Genomic DNA, 6,701 nt, shown 5'->3' on the forward strand with positions numbered 1-6,701 from the left:
CTACTGAAAAATGGGCAGCTCGGAAGCTTAAGGCCAAAGCGGCTCGGTATACTCTGATCGACGGAGAACTCTTTAAATGGCGATTTTCCGGTCCCCTCCTTATCTGTGTCGAAGGAAATGAAGCTCGGAGAGTCATGGAAGAAGTACACGGCGGATCTTGTGGAAACCATTCTGGCGGAAGAGCCCTGGCTATAAAGATCAAACGCCACAGATATTTTTGGCCGACGATGGTCAAAGACTGCGAGAAGTTTTCTCAACGATGTGATAAATGCCAGAGGCACGCACCAACCATTCATCAACCCGCCGAGCTCCTCTCTTCCATCACTTCGCCTTATCCATTCATGCGATGGTCCATGGACATCATCGGACCTCTACACAACTCCAAGCAGAAGAAACTCGTCCTCGTACTGATAGACTACTTCTCCAAATGGATCGAGGCGAACTCCTACGCCAGCATCAAAGACGCGCAGGTCGAGAACTTCGTCTGGAAGAACATCGTGTGCCGCCACGGAATACCTTACGAGATCGTTACAGAAAACGGATCGCAGTTTATTTCGGCTCGGTTCAAAGGATTCTGCGAGAAATGGGGAATTCGCCTTAGCAAGTCTACGCCTCGGTACCCTCAAGGAAACGGACAGGCCGAAGCGGTAAACAAGACGATTCTCGACAGAATAAAAAAGCACCTCGACGCGAAGAAAGGCCGCTGGGCCGACGAATTGGAAGGAGTACTATGGTCACACAGAACCACGCCGCGGCGGGCCACGGGAGAAACACCTTTCGCCCTTGTCTACGGCACGGAGTGTGTGATTCCCACCGAAGCCGAGATCCCGGGACTAAGAAGACGTTTTCTCCCCGAGCAGGAAAATTCCAACACTCGGATGATGCTGGACGAGCTGGACTTAATTGACGAAAGAAGAGATTCGGCTTTGATCCGTATGCAGAACTATCAAAATGCAACGGCTCGGTACTACAATTCTCACGTTAAGCATCGCCGCTTCCACGAAGGAGATCTCGTACTGCGCAAAGTTTTCCAGAATACCACCGAACAGAACGCAGGTAAGCTCGGCGCGAATTGGGAAGGACCTTACACGATCGCAAAGGTAATCCGTCCCGGCGTCTACGAACTCGTCAACATGAACGGCAAAGCGGTACCTAGATCCTGGAACGCAATGCATCTAAGGAAATATTACCGCTAAAAACCTAAGGTACGCATGTACTCGAACTACGGGGTGGCTTGATCCCTGAAAAGGGTACGTAGGCAGCTCGTCCTCGGACGAGTTCAGCTACCCCCCCCTAATTAAAAAAGGGGGGAGTGGGTCCGTATACATATACTCCCACTAAATTTTTCAAATTTTATAAGTTTTTACCCTTCGGATTTTTATTTTTATCCACCTCGACATCTATCCCAAAATTCATCTCGGGAACCTTTACGGTCTCCTTATCGATCCACAAAGCCAACGGTTCGTTTGGACGATGGCCACGTCCACGAACAGAGAGCTTATTTCACCGTTTCGGTTACAGCGCGCTATATAAGCATTCAAGACAATTCGGTCGGAGATATCTTGCCAAAAAAATTTGTCTTCAGAGAACCCAGTTAACTTCAACACTAGTACCCCGGTTCGCTTCTAAGCACTGGCATCGACTATATCAGCTCGGGTCGCAACCGATAAAGATTAGTCCCACGTAACCAAAACCCAGTTATCCTAACACTAGTGAACGATCCATTTTCACTTTCAGCTCGGAAGTTGAAACGGTTCGGAAGAATTAACCTCTTAACGTCACACGCTTGCAAAAATCCAGTTACCTTGACACTGGTGCGTAATTCGTTTCCTCGGCCCAGAAGTTAGAACGATTCGGAAAGATTAACTTCTCCATGAACAACCCATATTTACGAAAACCCAGTTACTCAACACTGGTACCGAATTTGGTTCGGAAACATCTCTAGATAAACAAAAAACAAGTCGAGCACTTAAAAAGAACATATATTCAATGGATAAAGCCATCCAGGCATAAGTTTTACAAAAGAAACTTGAAACATGAAACAAAAGAAAGAAGAGATGCCTCGGGATTATTCGTCTCGCTCCTCGACATGCGCTGCCGCAGGATTCATAAACGTTCCCGCTTGATCGGTAACTCCGACTTCAACCGCGTCACTTTCCACTGATCTGTTCCCGAGGCTGTCATGGGTAGAGATAGGAGACACCGGAGGAACGGTCAAGTCTCTGAGCAGCTCAGCCCCCAGCCTGGCGTATTCAGCCTCGGCACCCCCATACTCCTCTTTCCATCTGGCGACCTCAAGCTTTTCATCTTCAATCCTTCCCCCGGATTCAAGCGCTTCGATCAGCTCGGCGTTGGCTTTCGCTTGAGAGAAGTATATGTATCGCTCGGAGACTTTGTCAAATTCAGCCAATTTCACCTCGGTCATCTTGACCTTCTCGACAAATTCCCCGGCGATCTTTCGCTCACCAGCTTTCTTCGCCCGGGCCACCTCGGTCTCGCGAAGAGCCTTCTCCTCGACAAGCAGGCGCCTGAGCCTCTCAATTTCCGCCTCGGCCTTCTGACGGACACGAACATTCTCCTCGGCCTCTTTTCGCCTCGCCTCCTTTTCGGAAACAATCAGCGCTTCGGCAGTCCGTGTCGCTGTGACCGCCTCGGCAATCTTCCTCTCGGCTTCAGTCCGAGCAGCCTCAAATCGCTCCTGAGCCGCAGCATGCTCACGAGCTGCAGAATCGTAGGAATGAACCATAGTGTTCATCGAGGAGAAGGCCTGGAAAGCAAAGTGATAAAGACGTTAAAACATGAAAAAAGGCTACCTTATACTAAAAAGGGACTCGAACGCGGCCGCGGCCACACCGTTCCGCTCCGCCTCGACCAAGCCCTCTGGAGCGGGAAGCAGCGGCCAGGCGCAGGAAGCGATAAGGTTGCCAGATGCAACCTTGTCTTGGTATATTGGCCGAGAGGAGCTGTGAGCCTGTTTCGACCTTATACCGGCTCGGGGACATTTGCCACGACAGCTCGGGAACCTATATGTCACCATGCCCGAGCTGAGCTTTCCTTCCACCCCGAGCCGACCTCACAAGTAGCCCGAGCCGCTTCTCTGAGAGTAGCCGAGCTCAATCGACGAAGAGTATCCTAGCCCAATCTTTTCAGAGTCTCCCCAGCTCGGCTCGGGAGTCATGCCATCATCCATGCCGCCCGAGCCGAAATCATAGACACCCGAGGCGAAATCATATTCGCCTCCAGAAGTATCATTTCTAAGCAAGATATCATTTCCGACATACTCGGAAATGATATGAGAGAATCTAGAAGGATCGACTCAAATCAGGAAATCTTCCAAGAGACCCCGAAGAATAAGGAAACTATCCTAAACCCGCGATATTCTAGGCCGACTTCAAGATAAATGGAAATCTTCCGAGAATATCGTTGGAGAGGCGGTTTATCACCCCTATATAAAGAGACTCAAGGCTCAAGCAAAAGGCAAGCAATATCGCTCTAGAATTTACACTACGCAAAGCTCTCACAGCACAAACATCTTTTTCTTTACGATCAAACTCTTGTACGATCAAAGTCATCTTTTCCTTAATAATATCAAGAACACCATCTTTGCTATCAATTGATTCTGTCGTTCTTTGAGAATTCTCGCAAATCGTATCCCAAAATTAAAACCCTAGACAAATCTCGATTGTGTTAGTTTCGACTTCCACAGAAATTCAAGCTTAGGATTGAATTTAAAGCCCTTATTCATAGTTAATCGTTGCTTGATCATGATCTTGGAAAAAATAGAAAATCCATACTTAGACCTTTGCGTTTTTCAAAAGCAATTTCTACTTGTGTGAAGCTTACATGACTTTGAAACATCTCTATGAATTTGAACTTAATTTGATTTTAATCTTCTCGCTTATGGATTTTAAATGCATTCTCATGGTTATCTAAAAGACTCATTCGGGTTTTCTTATCCACTTTGCCACTCTTTTGTAAACCCGAATAGCCATTCTCACCTTTAGAATGGTTTTCCTTACCCTAAACCTTAACCTTTTCTTTCAAACCTATGATTGATTGTGAGTGAGGCCTCTTGTTTGAAAATGCTATAGATTATGAAATCTTGAGAGTATTGAGAACGACAAATTTTTTGCTCTTTTTTTAGCTTGCTTTTGGAACATCTTTGACTAGCTACTAGGTTGGGAATGAAAGAGTTAGGTGGTTAGATTGAATATTTAGGATTGGGTTTGGGAAAAATGAAAAGAAAAGTTTGACCATGCAAATAAAGAGTTCCTTGGGAAAAAAGTTAAGATAAAAGCTCTATGTCTCTAAGTGTAAAGAGAAAGAAAAGTGTGAAGTTAGTTACCCAAAAGAAAAAGAAATTTACAAGGTTATAAGTATTGGGAGCAAAGATAAACAAAGGAAAGAGATAGAAAAAGAGCTAAGTATTTAAGAGAAATTTTCCCTAGGTGACTACAAAAAGAAAATGATCTTGAGGTTGGTGATTCAAAAAGACCAAAGTGTCTAGTGTTTGGGGTTGAAAAGAAGAGGAAAAGAGTATAAAAAAGGGTAGAAATAGGAATTTGCATCTAAGGTGGGTAGAACAACAAGAGCTAAGCGTTGTATGCATAAATTGTTCTTGGTCTTAGATGGATTTCATGATTGTCTAGCATTCTTTTTCTTGAGAGAAAGCCACCAAATTATGAATCTTTTGAAACCACCTCCAAAAACCTTTACCAAAACCGATTGAGAATGATTTACTTTCCATTTGCGAGACCGCGCCAAACACTTGAATGAATGTTAAAGAGATGTTTCAACTTGATTGTGAGTCTTTACTAATAGTTGGAGATTGAAATAGAATCATGCATTGAAATGAGTATGGAAAAGTACGAAAGAGTATGATGATTGACTCAAGCAAATTTGAACTATCATTAAGGACTTTGAGTTGAATCCTTTGTTTGATATTTTGTGGCTATGAATCCCCACCTTTAAACTTCTTTCTCACCTTATCTCTTAGTTCTTGCTTGAGGACTAGCAAGAGACAAGTTTGGGGGAGTTGATATCTTATGATTTTAACGGTTTTTGAGCCTTGTTTTACCTTCAAATCGTTGCATTTTCATGTCATTTAGGTTGTTTAGATTGCATTTGCATCAAGTTCTTTGTCTTTAGGTGTTTGGAGTAGAGACATGAAGAATGGAGCTAAAAGAAGAGTTTTGGACCATAAGAAGCCAATAAAAGACCAAGGGAATTGAAGAAGTAAAGAGAGACCAAAGGAAGAAAGAAGAGCCATAGCGACCAACTATAGCAGGGTATCTTGCTTGCTACGGATTCTCCTGAAGATTGAGACGTTTTCAGAGATTATATCAGGCAACCATATGAATGTCTGCTCCTTGCTACGGATTCCCTTGAAGATTAACACGTTTCTAGAGTTTATATCAGGCAACCATATGGACGTCTGCTCCTTGCTACGATTCATTTAAACAGTCAAAACCCGGTTTGTTCCGGGTTGACCCGCTTCATTCATGTTTTCCTATAAATACTCTTAACCTAGTCTTAGATTGTCTTATGCTTTGTTTAGAGATCAAAAAGTTCTCTTAAGGTTTCTTTCTAAGTTTTTGTATGAATCTTTGGTTTGTTGAGTTTTGAATCCAAATTTCTCTAATCTCTTATCTACCTTCTCTAATTATGATTTCACAAAGATCAAACATATTGCTTTGTGTAATCATGATCATGAGTGAGTAGTCATTTAGAGTTCTTGGGTTAAGGTAGATTAGGATGGTTTAGTTATTGGGTTATGGAGTTTAGGCTAGATTACTTAAGATCCTTACTTATTGGTTGTTTATAAAGCTAGATTAGCCTTGATCATGTTGATTTAGACTTTAGGAATTTCATGCCCGGAAGGTGTTCGATGAAATTCCCGAACCAAAACCTTTAAGTGCTTTACATTCCTTACCTTTGGAAATTGTTGACTAGGGTGTTAAGTGGCTAGATAGACTTGTTTATAATGCTTGTTAGTCAATTGATTGCCTTTGCAAGAAGTTGATGATTAATTGATTAGTAAATGGACTAATGTCATGGAAATGTGTTAGTGTTGCTTAGTGTTCTATGGCCTAGGGATCATCGTTTATTAGAAGTTATTTATAATCCACTTCTTAATCATTCCTAATCAATTCTCTTTAACCCGAGAATTCGCCTTTAGTTATCATTTAGTAACTCGTTAATTTTCCGCTTTGTTTACTTTCGAAACTTGTTAGTCTTTTGCATTTTACTTTCATTTGTCTTGTTTTGCATTGTTTGATTGTTGTTTACTTTGTTAGTCAAGTTTACAAAACCAAATCATCTTATTAGCCTAGATTAAGCTTTTGCATGTATTCCTAGTGAGTTGATCAATTGCAAATTGTGGTTCGATATTTAATTTAGTAAAAATACTACATCATTTTTCCAGAATTTTACAGTTTAATTTAAATATTGTTTTCGATTATTATGCTTTGCTATAAGGTGAGTTGAGATACTGTTGCCGAGTATGAAGTCACTATTGGTTGTGGGATTTTTGTTTTTGGTTCAAAAATTATCTTTGTTTCAAGGTGAGTGCGTGACCATGAGGTTATCTAAGCGATTAAGATTGTTTAATTTAATTTTTATGATGTGTAGGATGGATTTTTGATGGATCAAGGATTGAATCTCTGATATGGTTGTGTCAATGGGTGATAGTCATTGATTAG

Source organism: Arabidopsis lyrata, assembly GCF_000004255.2.
Source record: "Arabidopsis lyrata subsp. lyrata unplaced genomic scaffold ARALYscaffold_4, whole genome shotgun sequence".
NCBI lineage: Eukaryota > Viridiplantae > Streptophyta > Magnoliopsida > Brassicales > Brassicaceae > Arabidopsis > Arabidopsis lyrata.